Consider the following 15,475-nt stretch of genomic DNA (forward strand, 5'->3'; position numbering starts at 1 on the left):
CAAAACCTTTCAAAGTATCAGTTCCATAAGAAACTTGCAGGATGCAATAATAGGCGCAAAGGCAGCAGGTGACAGTCGTTAGTGAATTCAGCACCTTTTTATTTCCAGCAACATGTGACTGCGCTCCGCCGGCTGGGCTGCTGGAGCTCGCCTTTTTAAGGAGCTCCAGGCAGACCAGCCGGCCAATGACAGCAGGTTAAATCTCCCACGGTCTGGACAGCCAATCAGCGGCAAGCATGAAACCTTATGTAGATTCTAGCCAATCCGTGGCGAGCATGAAAACTTATGTAGATTCTAGCCAATCCGTGGCGAGCATGAAAATTTATGTAGATTCTAGCCAATCCGTACATAACAAAATATATTTGGCAGTTTATATCAATTTTTTCTTGGCGTTTTGTATCATTCTCAAGTTGCTCACCGATTTCAGTATGAATTGTCCCTTTTGTTTGTCAACACTTGCTATAACCACACATACTTTTGTGATGCTTCCAAGTTGTTTGCCCACTGATGTAGCAGGGTATAGAATATAGAATTTACAGAACTTGTATATTTGTAATTTATTTATTTATTTTATTTGTCAAGCATGTATAAGATAACAGATATAAGTATAAACATGATTATGAATACAGGAAATGGGTACAAATAAAAGGGAATGTTAGAACAGGGACGGTAGGCACGTTGGTGTGCTTATGCATGCCCCTTACAGACTTCTTAGGAATGGGGTGAGGTCAACAGTAGACAGTCTAAAATTAAAGTTTTGGGGGTTTAGGGAAGAAGCAACAGAGTCAGGTAGTGCATTCCAGGCTTTGACCACTCTGTTGCTGAGTGGTATTTTCTGCAATCAAGTTTGGAGCAGTTTACCTTAAATTTGTCTGTGTGCTCGTGTATTGTTGTGGTTGAAGCTGAAGTAGTCATTGACAGGTAGGACATCGTAGCAGATAATTTTATGTACTATGCTTAGGTCAAACCGAAGGCGGCGTAGTTCTAAGGTTTTTTTGGCAATGTTGTTACAGTGTATATTGTATATGTTATATTGTACGCAGTTGGGTCAGAGACTCTTTTCAGACACAGCAAGAAAAACGTAATTAGACAACTTTAATTAGGAAGACACAGTAAAAATATTTTGAGTTGGAAATAATCCTCCAGTTTATAGAATCAACTTTTATAGTTCTGGGTTTGTTTGTTTTTGATGGTGACTAATTGGCATTCAGGGCCTGTAAAACGACTAAAGAAATCACAAGAGATAACAAGGCCAAGTAAGCAGAATGGTCACTGATATATTTCTAGCCATTGAACCACAGTCATAAAACATTGATCAAAAGGCCCTACAGATTTGACAAGGCTGTGACCTTCCAAATAGTATTTAACTATATGGGACAATGACAGGGTTGCACTGGGTGACTGGAATAGTGTTTGTCTTGAAGACCAAACTAGATGTGAAAACCCTTCTAGTGACTACTAACACTCCAAGGTATTCCCAGTTAGAAAATCACTTTAAGATCTTAAACGAAGTAGAGACTATTCTACAAATGCACTAATAACTATTGTAATGGCTAAAGATAAAGATCCAAGATATAGCCTGGAAAGATCCAGGGAATAGTATTTTGTATTTTTACTGTATTTGTTGTTGGTTTGTTTGTTTTGTCACCCAGTTGTTTAGTCTAGATTTGGCATTTTTGTCCACCTGGGATTGGCAGATGTTGTTCTTTGATAGTGTTAAAGGTATCATCTGAAGATGTAAACTGTTCCAAGTAAAGCTGCCTTTTGCAATTGACTAATGGTAAATTTGTTAATGCCGATGGTGTTCAAGTGATGCTCCAGCTGTTTTGGGATGTATTGTATTAATTTTCCTTCCTTATACCATAGTCGTTCTATTATTATTTTATTGTACCTTCTTCTAGTGTCTACTCACAGCATCTTTTTCTTTCAGCTTCGTTCTAAAAATGACCACCTGGCCGCTGCACCATCTAATAATAAATCCTGGGAGTAAAATACAAGATGGAAATTTTTCTCTTGCTATTAAAGATAAAGGTTCCCCCCGCACATATGTGCTAGTCATTCCCGACTCTAGGGGCAGTGCTCATCTCCGTTTCAAAGCCAAAGAGCCAGTGCTGTACGAAGACATCTCTGTGGTCATGTGACCGGCATGACAAAATGCCAAAGGCGCATAATATGCTGTTACCTTCCCACCAAAGGTAGTCCCTGTTTTTCTACTTGCATTTTTTACGTGTTTTCGAACTGTTAGGTTAGCAGAAGCTGGGACAAGTAACGGGAGCTCACCCCGTTACACAGTGCTAGGGATTCGAACAGCTGAACTGCTGACCTTTCAATCATCAAGTTCAGTGTCTTAGCCACTGAGCCACCACGTCGCTCACCGCGTCTCTTGCTATTAGAACTTCAAAAATAGGACATTTTTAAAGTAGAAAAAAATAATAAAGAGAAAAAAATCAATAAATATTTATAAGTGATCCATCCATTATCCAACCCACGTTGATTCCAAAAGGATTGAGCTTCAGTCTCCATTCCCTGTAATCCATCCAATTTTCTTCATGACTGATATAAAACAAATGGAAGGAAACAGTTGCAATTGGCACCAGCAGTTAGTGTCAGATTAGAATAGCTACAACTCTAACAGCCCATGTAAACATCTACCAAGAATGCACCCTGCCTACAAAGTTGTTAGCATCTTAAGTGCGTTGGGCTCAAAATATTCACTGGCATGCCTCTACTCATTTCAAGAGAGCAATATAACTTGTGGAAATGAAAATTTAATGAGGGAAACAGCCATAAGACAATGCACAAGCCTTCTAGGGCTGCTTGTGAATAATTGTCAGTAACATGGTATTATGCCTATCTAAATAAAATAAAATCAGCGGACAGAAACATTCTATTTATTCTAGGTGTGAAAAGAAGAGCTTTAAAATGAAGAATGAAAACTTTGATGGTTTATTGGAGTTGCTGTGAGAAACATATGTAAACTTATTTTATGTATCAATGCATGAAGCATAAAATGTTTAAGTTTAAAAAGGTGCACAGAGCAATCATGTTCTAGAAAATATGTACATTTCACAGAAGTTTCATAATCTTTTTTTTTTAGATTTAATTATTAAAAGCAAAAAAATGAAAATGAACTGCTTATATGACATTGAACATTGCCCCCATTTAATAATAAAGATTAGTAGCAATGTACGGAAAAATGTTTCCCTTGACTTCATTTGCATTTAATCTATTTAGCAAATCTTACAAAATGACATTTTAAATATCCTCTTCTGGAGCAAAAAAAAAAAAAAAAACCAAAAAGAGAGAGCAGAAATGAGCTCAAGAGATCTTTCATAAATGTTCTTTGATGATCTTCATTTCTCATAATATTGTGTGCTAAAGCTTTAATATACAAGCCATTCTTTAAGTTGAAGAAGCTATTTTAATATCCTAGATATTAGATATTCAATCTGATGTGCCCCATGCTGTAGAAGCTTTTCTGGTTAAGAGACACACTCTGCTTTACTTGCTTCTATAATAGAAACCAGTTCAAATCTTTATTTTATTGCCCCACCCCTAGAGTTTTCAAGATACTAGCTCTTGAATTATTATATATAACCTTGTTCCTACATATTTAGAGATAAGCCCATGTAAGATCTCCTGACTTGTGTTATGTTTTGCTGATTGCCGACTGCCAGCAGTTTTGCCAGCAATTCTGCTCACTGCAGATGGCCAACAGTTCGGCAGTTCGAGTCTCACTGGCTCAAGGTTGACTCAGCCTTCCATCCTTCCAAGGTCGGTAAAATGAAGACAGAGATTGTTGGGGGCAATATGCTGACTCTGTAATTTTGTGATTTTGAATATGAAATCCCAGTACATTAAACTATTTGTAAGTCTGCCACCCTAATAATTTTTTGAAAAGTCTTAAAAAACATGGTTTTGCTCTCAGGTCTGTGGAGGTAGGAGTTACTGACCCACTACCATTTTTTCCTTTGTCTGTTATGTTTGTTTTTTCTGAATGTTTACAATTTTTCTTTTTTCTTTCTTTTTTTTGTCTTGCTTTTAAAATGTTGGTGACCTCTAAATTTAATAACTGTTCAGACAGTCTTTGTGATTCCTAACACAAAACAGAACCCAATGACTGAATTGTTGGCCTTGTAGTCTAGGGCAATGGTCTCTACACTGTTAAAACAGAAGTTGAAGTTAACTGAGATGTTTATTATGGTTTATATACCTTGTAAGACATAATATCTGGGGACATTAGATTGCAATCTCTGTCCTGGGTTAATATATCTAAGTTTATAAAATTAAAGATTGTATCCAGAGATATTCACCAGCAGTTGAATAGTTGCAGAATTCCAATAAACATATTCACACTAGATGTTTATGCACCCTCAATTTTTACCTAGAGTATTTATGCACCCTTATATTTCCTGATTGATGTCAGGTCTAAAAACCAAGAAAGACACGAAGTGATTCTTCTAAACAGATTTCTTTATTGTTCCACACTTACAGACAGAATCTTGCCGAACTGAAGCACTCTACTGTTGACATCGAATGTATACTCCTGGCCTAGTGACATGTGATACATGTTAAACACAAGTAAGACCTTGAGATGAGATAATAAAGCATCCATATTTAAGCTGCTGTCCTATATACAATTATGAGAGTTTTGCTGAACCAATAGATCTCCAGTGTAGACATGTCTAGGCCTGCTTTGTTATCATTTTTAAAAAGTAAAAAAATAATCAAGATGTCTGGGGCAAATGAGTACCCAAGCCTTGCACAAATCCCAAAGCATTAGAAAAAGGTACACAAAGGAAAAGCAGAATTATAAAGTTCCTATATTAGGATCTTATGCTAATTAATTCTGAAATTATTTACCTTGCTGTGGATGGAGAATGACAATAATATGATAGTTAATTCTGAAATTATTTACCTTGGACTAAGATTTCACATGCAAATGAAAAAAAAAGTGCAATTGAAATTGTTAAGAAAACCCAATTTGCACACTGTATTATAAGATATGATAAGGCATTCTTATCAGACCAGGATCATTAATAAAAAAAGAAGGTCAAATATATCCCTAATGGAAGGCGCTTGCCAAACATAAGGATTGTTTTTCAGAATTCATGCGAGAGTAAAACCTATTTTAAGTTACCCGGTCTTGTTTTCAAGTAAATACATATATCAACTGTAAGCCTGATTAATACCCGTGAGTCCACTTTCTGACCTTCCTGCTGGTTTATTCAATAATGAGCCAGATTATCCTTCTGCAATATGGAATGCTAAGAGTGAACATTCTGTCAGAATCCAATGAAAAAAATGTGGTAATAATTTGACAGCACATTTTATTTTCAGAACAAGTGATTTGTGTGCTGCTGACTACTGCATAACTTCATCTTACAACTCTGCATTAAAAGCTCCAATACTGTCCTATTTATGCATGTCAGGAACTGTGGTACTTAACCTATAGTGAAGCCTCAAATAAATTACCCTAATTTCCGACACGGAAATATGTAGAAGCAAACGCATCTGTTAAGGAAACCACTGTGGACTGTAGAAGAGAGCTGCCACCATAAAATGTCATTTTGCTTCTTTGTGGAATACAAATATTTTATTACACTCATCACACTGGGAAAAGTGCTCATAATTACTAATGGAAAGAAGAATGAAAAAAGCATATTTTTCAGGTCCCTTAACCTGTAGCCCAGAGGCCAGGTTCGTGAACTAAAAGCCTGTCACAGAAAGTGTGTAGTGAGAAACTTGGCGGGGTGGAATTCCAAGGATGCAAAGAGAAAATGAGCAAATATAAAGTTGTGTGTTAGGGTGTGTTTCAAATACAACATTTTATCTTGCAATAAAAGAGATTTATAGACATAATGTTCTATTCATATTTCTAATCCACTTTATCTTTTCAGCTCTGTTATCCAGATAAACATAGATTAAAACGCCACATTTATGCATTATTATTTAAATGTGTTACTTCTGCGTGAATAAAGATTTACAGGGCTTCCAGGCAATACTCAAACTTGAGCTTTGGCAGAATTCATCATATATTAATATCATTACTCTATAGTGGTTTTCTGTACTTCTAGAGTGTGAATATTTCCATATCAATTACGCGTAACAAAGGCTACAGCCCAGGGATGAAATCTAAATTTTTTGCTTTTGGTTCTGTGGGCGTGGCTTGATTAGTGGGCGTGGCTTGATGGTAAGGTGACTGGGAGGGCGTAGCTTGTTGGTCAGGTGGGCGTGGCAAAGTCAATGTCACTTCTTTGTCCTTTTTTAACCTACAAAACACAACACAACACAACTGGCTCACCCACAATGTAAAAGCAGCTGTGCTAGATCAAAAATGGCCCCTGCAACAAGCAGGAACCTCACACAGCCACAAAAAGCCCAAAAAACCAACTTTCACACTTCACACACAAAATTCCACATACAGCTTTGTGAGTTTTTGTGTGTTTGCATAGTTAGAGTGAAACACTACAGAAACACACTAATTCTCGTTGATCCTGGCTCCAGTGGTCAGGATTGGGTAGTGACACGCTCCAATTACTGATTGAGTCTGCAAAGCTGAGAAGCTCCTCCCCTTTGTCTTGCTTCCCAGCTTTCTGACTCAATCCAGTTAGATAGGCACGTTTGAGCTTAGCTCTTGCAAAAGTTTTCCTTTTGCCACAGGATTTCTTCTCCAGCTCCCATAAAAATCTTGGTAGAGCTCCCAGCGCGAAGGGGTTCGTACCCGAGACCGCTGGAGGCCAATTTTGGCTGGTGAGGGCTGTAGGTTCCCGGCTGGTTGAGCCTGGTCCTCACCCTAGCGTGGAGGGCTCCTTCCCTCTACTGCTGCATACAAGGGGCTAGCCTCTTGCCTGGACAGGCAGAGGCATCGAAGAGGCTATCGGGGATCCGATAGCCAGCTAATCGCGGCGCTATTTCAGCGGAGCCGCATTTGGGGCAGAACACGAGGCCTGAGGCCCCTATTAGCCGCATCCTTTCTGATCGGCTCCTGGGCTCAGCACAGTAGCAGAGAGCCTCGTTTCAGCAGCCCCAGCCCCTCGGGTGGATCAGCTCTGCTGATCAACTCCCAATCGCCGGATTCCAGATGTAAGTATGAGGGGATTTGGTTTCGGAGTCCGGGCGGCCATTATTACCTCCCTCTACCATTCGTAATGTTCCGGCGGCCATTTTAAGTGTCCCGGCGGCCATTTTAAGTGTACGGCGGCCATTTTGGGAAGGTCCGGCGGCCATTTTAGGTGTTCCGGCGGCCATTTTGGGAAGGTCCGGCGGCCATTTTTAGTGTTCCGGCGGCCATTTTGGGAAGGTCCGGCGGCCATTTTAAGGGTTCCGGCGGCCATTTTGGGAAGGTCCGGCGGCCATTTTAACTGTACCGGCGGCCATTTTTGGAAGGCCTCGTGGCTACTAGAGGCCTAGTAAGGGCGAAAGGCCTCCTTAACTGTCTGCCTTGCCCTTTCTTTCAGCTTCCCCCTGAGTTCTGATCCTTCCCTCAGGGGATCTGAGGAATTCTCATGGCTTCCCAACGGCCTTCCAGATCGGCCAAACAACCTTTGCAGCAGGAAGACCCTGGATCCTCTGACCCTGTTCCTGCTAAGAGAAGCAGAAAGACCCATCACACCACAAAGGGGTCTAAACCTTCCCAATCCTCGGCTCTGACCAGGGAAGAGCTAAAGCGCCATAAGGTCATTGAAAAGGCAATCCAGAAGGCTATCCAGGCAGCTTCCTTGCAGGAGAAAGCCACCATTAGCCCCCTTTCATCTCCTGGGGTGGTCCCTTCTACAAGTCCACCCCCTGTTTCTGCAGTCCCATCAAACGTGGATCCCCAGGTTCAACCTGATAAAGGGGACAATCCTGAACAAGTTCCATCCCCTGCCTTGTCCCCAGATAGGGACATCACATCTTTTGTCGGGCCTAAGGCGGTCAATGTAGCATTATTTGGTCCTCAACAGGAAGTTTCCCCTGTCCAGCCTCAACCCCAGGGACACCCTACTCAAGCCCCCCTCCCTTTAGCCCCCCCTTCCTTGCCCTTAGGCAATCAGATCTCCTCTGATTTGGCTTCCTTCATCAGGGAAGCCATCAAAATGGGGGTTAGGGAGGAACTGCAGAAGACCTCCTCTTGGGGCTCCAGTCGCTCCTTCTCACAGATTGATGTAGAAGGCTCTATTGTTTCTGCTGCTGACGCAGACCTTCAGGGACCTGAGTCTCTAGCCCAGGTAAGGTCTCCTGATCATTCTGACAGGGAATCCTTAGCAGCCCCTGATCCTCTGGACCAGGATTTGTCGGATGACGAAGGTCTGGCCCCAGACCAACCAGCATTTGTGGGTCTCTTTAAACCCCAACTTTTTCGTTCCCTGCTCCACAAGGCCAAGGCCGTCACAGGTTTGGGATCCTCTCATATCTCATCGGTTAATGCGGGGGAAGGTACTTCCTCTTCCATTCCCCTCTTTGAGGAACCGGCCATTGAATCTGAGGAAATCCCTGGCCCCAAGTTATTTAGGGATGTTCTTCAACGCCAATGGGCAGCCCCTGCTTCTGGACCCAGCCCCAATGCTAATGACAGACGTCTTTATAATTTGGCACCTGAACTGTCATCTATTTTGCAGGTCCCCGCAATAGACCAGCCTGTAGCGGAACTGTCAGCCCCCTCTAATTTGACAGGTCCTCCTGATGAAGGTCTACGCCCAGAGGATAGACGGCTAGAGCATTCCCTAGTTAGATCACACCAGGCCACTGCCTGGTCGGTCAAGGCCTCCTTGGCCGCCTCCTTTTTTAACCGAGCCTCTATTTTATGGCTCCGCCAACTCCAGGCCAAGCTCCCGGTCTCAGACCTGAGGACCCACCAGGACATAAGCAAGGTTATTGTGGCCCTAGACTTCTCAGCGGATGCTACCTTAAATTCCTCTCGCTTCGCTGCCAAGGCCATTGGTTCCTCTATAGCTGCTAGACGCTTGCTCTGGCTCCGCCAGTGGCAAGCGGATGCTAAGTCTAAATGGCGCCTCGCTTCTTCCCCGTTTGAAGGGCCCAAGCTTCTCGGGGCTCCACTGGAGCCCCTCTTGGTTGAGTCCAAGGACAAGCGCCGCATCCTGCCTAGCCTATCCCAGCGGTCTGACTTTAGGGCCCAATCCTCCTTCCGACCATTCCGGTCTTCTGAAGGGGGTTTCTCAGGAAGCCGTCGTCAACGGTTTCCCCCGCCTAGACAGTTCCGACCTCAGGATCGTCCAGGTCCCCCTCCCAGAGGTCATAACAGACGGCCCTTTCGAGGGGGCAGGGGGCGGGGATTCCGTAGGTCACGCTGACGGCTTGGCCCAGCTACCCATTGGAGGCCGCCTGGCGTCCTTCGCCAGCCAGTGGGCAGCTACCTCGTCGGACGCCTGGGTCAGGAGGACTATCAGTTCTGGCCTCTCTCTCGAATTCCTGTCCACCCCCCCAGAGAGGTTTCTTCGTTGTCCCATCTCACAGAGCCGAACTTCCAGGCTCTTGGTGGCTTCTGCCATCCTCCACCTACTAGAGATTCGGGCCATCGAACCTGTGCCCCAGGGGCAGCACGGACAAGGCTTCTATTCACGCTTGTTCGTTATCCGAAAGTCCTCAGGGGGGTGGAGGGCGATTTTAGACCTCAAATCCCTGAACCGCCGGATTGTTTACCGGCGGTTCAAGATGCAGTCCCTCCAGACCATCCTAGAGGGCATCAGGGTTGGAGATTACCTCTCGTCGATCGATCTGACGGAGGCGTATCTCCATGTCCCCATCCTCCCGGCTCACCGCAGGTTTCTCCGATTCTGCTTCTCGAACCAGCACTACCAATACAGGGCCCTCCCATTCGGCCTCTCATCGGCCCCCAGGGTATTCACGAAATTGATGGCCGCCATAGCGGGCCATCTCAGGGCCATCCCCATCCGGATGCAGTTCTACCTGGACGACCTTCTGGTCCAGTCAGTCTCGAAGCCCCAGGCCCTTCGGGACCTTACGACCACTCTCCGGGTTCTGGAGGCCCATGGGTTCTCCATAAATCGGGCCAAAAGTCATCTAGTCCCGACTACTCGCCTCCAGCACCTAGGGGCTGTTATCGACACGAGTCAGTGCAAGGTCTATCTTTCCCGGGATCGCCTGGCCAGTCTGCGGTCTCTGGTCAGGGCAGTGAGGACAGCGAAGGGCTCTTCCCTGGCCTCCCTCTCCCAACTCCTGGGAAAGATGGTATCTTGCATCGGCATAGTCCCCTGGGTCCGTCTCCACTGCAGGCTTCTGCAGTGGTTCCTCCTCCCTTACCAGAAACGGGGGCTGGGGTCCTCCCATCGATTTGTCCACCTTCCCCCCAAAGTGCTCAGGTCCTTCGATTGGTGGGACTCGGGGGCCCTTCTCCAGGGGACGGAATTCAGGGAACAACAGTGTCTGATCCTTACTACAGACGCCAGCCTTCTCGGCTGGGGGGCCCACCTTTCCTCGTCCCTCGCTCAAGGTCTCTGGACTCAAGCGGATTTAGAGCACAACATAAACTGGTTGGAGCTCCGGGCCATCCACCTGGCCCTTCGGGTCTTTGCCCACAAGGTACAGGGCAGGCATGTCCTCGTCAGGACGGACAACGTGGCCGCCAAGGCCCACGTGAACCGCCTGGGAGGGACCCGCTCTCGACCCCTCATGGAGGAGGCCGAGAGACTGGGCTCCTGGGCGGAGACACACCTCAAATCCTTGAGGGCGGCACACATCTCAGGTCTCCAGAATTCTCAGGCGGATTGGCTGAGCAGGACCTCTCTGGACCCCGGGGAGTGGTCCCTGGACCCTCGGCTTTTTGCGGAGATCACTTCCCTGATGGGGTCTCCAGTCCTGGACCTTTTTGCCACACGGTCCAATCGGCAGACCCAGAGGTTCTTTTCACGGTTTCCGGAACCAGGGGCGGAGGCCGTGGATGCTCTCCACAGCGCATGGCCCCCCGGCCTTCTGTATGCCTTCCCCCCACTCCCAGTCATCGCCAAGGTCATCAGGAAGATGCTACAGGAAAAGGCGGAACTGCTGCTCATCGCCCCCCATTGGCCCCGCCGGCCTTGGTTCGCGGACCTGATGGCCCTCTCGGTTCGGCGTCCATGGCGTCTCCCTCCGGACAGAGTCGTCCTCCGTCAAGGGTCTCTTCTTCATCCGGACGCCGCATGGCTACAACTAACCGCCTGGCGATTGAGCGGCGTCTACTGAGTTCCCGTCGTCTGCCTCCCAGAGTCGTCGCAACTATCCAGGCAGCTCGTAGACCGTCAACCACCCGGATCTACGACTCCACCTGGAGGGCATTTTCGTCTTGGTGCGACAGAAATTCCATCGCCCCCACGGCGGCCTCCACGGAGCAGGTCCTCATCTATCTTCAGGATCGCCTCGACTCAGGTTTGGCTCCCAACACTCTCCGCAGGCAAGTAGCCGCAATTTCCTCCATTCTTTGCTGTGGTTCACGGGGTTCCCTAGCCTCCCGCCCACTTATTCGGCAATTCCTTAGGGGTGCCTCCAACCTTCGGCCTCCTCCTCTCCATAGGTATCCCACCTGGGATCTTCCTCGGGTCCTGGATGCCCTCACCAAGGCCCCCTTTGAGCCTCTAAGGGAGGTGGGGCTTCGATTCCTATCGTATAAGGTTGCTTTCCTTCTGGCCATCACTTCGGCCAGGAGGGTATCTGACTTGGCTGCCCTCTCAGCCCGAGAAGACCTATGTATCTTCCACCCTGACAGGGTAGTTCTCAGATTGGACCCCACTTTCCTTCCCAAGATCAATTCCCCTTACCATAGAACCCTCGAATTAGTCCTTCCCGACTTCTGCCCTAATCCTTCTCATCCCCTCGAGAAGGCTTGGCACACTCTAGACGTCAGAAGGGCCCTCCGCATTTACCTCCGACGCACCTCTTCCCTGCGCCAAACGGAAGCCCTCCTGGTTTCATTTCAGCCTGCCTCCTTAGGCAAGAAGGTATCGGCGACCACTTTGGGTCGTTGGATCCGCGCCACCATCGCAAAGGCTTATGAGGTCCTCTCCATTCCGGTTCCTCGAGGTATCACGGCGCACTCTACCCGTAGTGCGGCCACCTCGGTCGCGTGGGCTACTCAGGCTTCCTTGGAGGAAATCTGCAGGGCCGCCGCCTGGACGTCCCCCACACCCTTCGTTAGACACTATCGGCTCGATAGGTTTGCCTCTGCCGAGGCTGCCTTCGGACGCAGGGTAGTCCAGCAGGTTCATTTGGGAACCTCCCCACCCCCTCGGGCAGGTCCCTCCCTACAGAGTTAGGCTTGGGTATGTCCCAATCCTGACCACTGGAGCCAGGATCAACGAGAATGGGCGTTGACTTACCTGAACGCTTCTTCTCGTTGCTCTGGCTCCAGTGGTCAGCCCCGCCCTGTTGGTGCCCTCGTGGGTGGGGAGGATTCTGTGGATCTCTCTCTATTTTTGTCTTACAGCTCAAAGTGCCAGTCTGCGTTGCTGTCTTTCATCAGAAAGCTGGGAAGCAAGACAAAGGGGAGGAGCTTCTCAGCTTTGCAGACTCAATCAGTAATTGGAGCGTGTCACTACCCAATCCTGACCACTGGAGCCAGAGCAACGAGAAGAAGCGTTCAGGTAAGTCAACGCCCAATCTCAGAAAGCTGCACAAATATTGTTTTATTTTTATTTATTTTTATTTTTATATAAAAGCAGCTAAATTTAAAGTTTCCTAAACTTTAAATGGCTAGGTCTAAAAAAAAGAACAACTAACTATTTTTTTTAGCTTCCAAAGGGGAAAAAAACTTACCCAATAGAACAGGGGTCTCCAACCTTGGCAACTTTAAGACTTGTAGACTTTAACTCCCAGAATTCCTCAGCCAGCTTTGCTTTGCTGGCTGAGGAATTCTGGGAGTTGAAGTCCACAACTCCCTGCCTGCTTGATTGCAGGCAGGGAGATTCAGTTGCTTGCTGATGCAATGGATTGCAGGGATTACAGCAAGGCGTTGCGACCAGCAGCTAAGGTAAGCAAGCTGAGGGGGGGAGGGGGAGGGATCATCAGAGCCATTTAAAAGGAAAAAAGTTTTTTTTTCTTTTACATGGCTCTGGCGATCCAAGCTGGGTTTCCTGGTTAGCAGGAACTCAGCTGGGATCATCAGAGCTTGGCTGGTCAGAGCCATTTAAAAGAAAAAAAAAAGCTCTGATAATCACGTGGCTCAGCTGGGCATGGGGGGCGGGGGCAGGGATTTTTGCTACCGGTTCTCCGAAATGCCCACCGCCATCGCTACCTACTCGCCCGAGCCGGTCTGAACCGGGAGCCTTTCACCCCTGCTACAGCCCCATGAATGGACTTATGTTCATGGAATGAACACTCTCAATTTCTATCACCAAAGTTGGACAGTGATCTTGCCTGTTTCCACTTTTCACCTGAAAATTTTTTTCTAAATGTTGAATAGGAAAACTTTTAATTTTAAAACATTGTTTTCCTTGCAACTATGGATTACTGCAAGCAGAGTATCCAGCACAGTTATACAGGGGGAAGAAGACAATTTAGGTAGGTGTAAATGATTGGTGTAGGCTCAACTCCAAATCCTAACCCATAAACCTATAGAATTGTATAAAAGGTGGGCGTTTTTTTGGCATATTATCCCAGTTAGGTTGTTGAAAGGGATTCTATATATTCAAAAAATTGTCAGAGATGTAATAAAGAAATAAAAATATTTCATCATTTGTGTTTTATCAATAAATTTGGGGAATGATCTATGCAATAAATGTTAGCCTTGCATTTTACTTATCATCCATGTATTTATTTGGGTTTTTTTTTTTTTTGTTTGTTTGTTTGTTAAATTTTACAAAGCCTCTGGTACAGTTTCCTGAATTAACACTATACGGTATATGTATTCAGGAATGAGAATTCAATATGCCAAATACTTGGAATTTACAACAATACCTTTCTCCTAAAACCGACAGATTAAATTGTGGGATTATATCGCTACATCTAAAATAACAACAGGGATAGAAATGCTTTGTTCAGTTCTATATAATATTATGTTTTTTTTTAAAAAAATAAAAAATATTCCATGCTCAAATTATGGCTATATTTACTTTTAAAAAACTATTTATATATATGTATATTTTATATATTATTACACAATATATAATATGGATATATGTATATTATATTACTGCATGCTATGTACAGTCTATTGCTGTGTACTTTTGTTGTATATTATTCTGTAATTATTCATACTTGCTGTATATTGTTCACTCTTGGTTACTTGGCTGTATTTGTTATTGTTTTCCAAAACCTACACTGACAACCATATAACATTATGTACATTTCAAAGTGGTTATGAGATTTAAATAAAGGCGCTTAACAATAATTTAAAAAGTATTGAGAAGTAATTCCTTACTTCCCATTGGCATTGTTTGATATACATTGGACAGCATTATATACAAAGAGTATTTAGATTAAATTTCTCCACCACAGAGATTTCTGAGTGTAAGATTCTTGTTATTTTGTCTTTATTTCCTGATGAACTCTCTTTTGTATCTATAGATAAGGTTTTGTTGGTTTTAGAATAAAATTCCTCATTAACATTTCCCCTAAATCCAAGTGACATGACTGCTTCTTGGGTTTCATAAAAAGTTTATATCTCTAGACTCTAAAGGTAAGATTCAAAACGTCTTCTCCAGTCTTTCCAAATTTTCTGCTAAAACAAGAAAACCAAGTGAGAAGGGCAGAGAATTATCCTGTTAGGTATTTATATATTTATTTCATTAAATTTAGGTGCCAGCCAAATCCAAATGGAGTCTGAATGGCTCACAATATAGTAATCAATTAAAATACAATAGAAAAGAAGATGGAATTCAATTGTTCAATGTAAAAACAAAGACAAAGACGCATACATCTATGGCAGTGTAACATATTTTCCTGAGAATCATGGAAGAATCCTGGTGTATATCAGGAAGGCATTAAAAATGAGGTTATTTGTGCAATCAGCAGTCATTTGCTTCTGTTGTAAGAGTGTTGGAGAAAGAAAATTTGGAGGCAGACATCCAAGTTACACGTTTATCCAGCTACAGGTTGAAAATTACCACATTGCAAAGCTGCCTGTGTAATGAGGATGAATTTGTAGAATTAGTGCTTTGCCACTTGTACTTCCATAGACTATTTTACTTAAAGGAGTTGCCATAGATTGGGGATATTTCGTCAGGGATAAAATTTAATTCTGTGGATGATTTTTAAAAACTTGATTACACATAATCAATCAAATCAATTGCAGATTTAATGCTTATGAAATGTATAATACACAACTCGGGTAGGGATTTATCTAGGTTTTAATTCTGATATCTCAGAATTAGTCAAGGGATTTTTCCCTCTGCTGAGTCCATCTTTGAGACAGAGGAAAACAATGCTGGCCTGCAATGTGTAAGCTGCATTGCGGATCCCTGCCTACATATATTGCATTTGTCCCGAATCACTAAGAAGAAAGGTGCCCTCCTGTATGAAATTAGTAATTAGTGGATTCCTTCAG

At 44.5% G+C, this 15,475-nt stretch overlaps 1 protein-coding gene across 32 annotated transcripts in view; it reads right to left on the reverse strand.

Annotated features, from left to right (window-relative positions):
- Positions 1-15,475, reverse strand: part of PTPRD (protein tyrosine phosphatase receptor type D) — a 1,336,531-nt gene that overhangs the window by 958,821 nt on the left and 362,235 nt on the right. The window lies entirely within an intron of this gene.

The sequence above is a fragment of the Pantherophis guttatus genome, chromosome 2 (assembly GCF_059756535.1).
Source record: "Pantherophis guttatus breed Tessera chromosome 2, ASM5975653v1, whole genome shotgun sequence".
NCBI classification, from domain to species: domain Eukaryota; kingdom Metazoa; phylum Chordata; class Lepidosauria; order Squamata; family Colubridae; genus Pantherophis; species Pantherophis guttatus.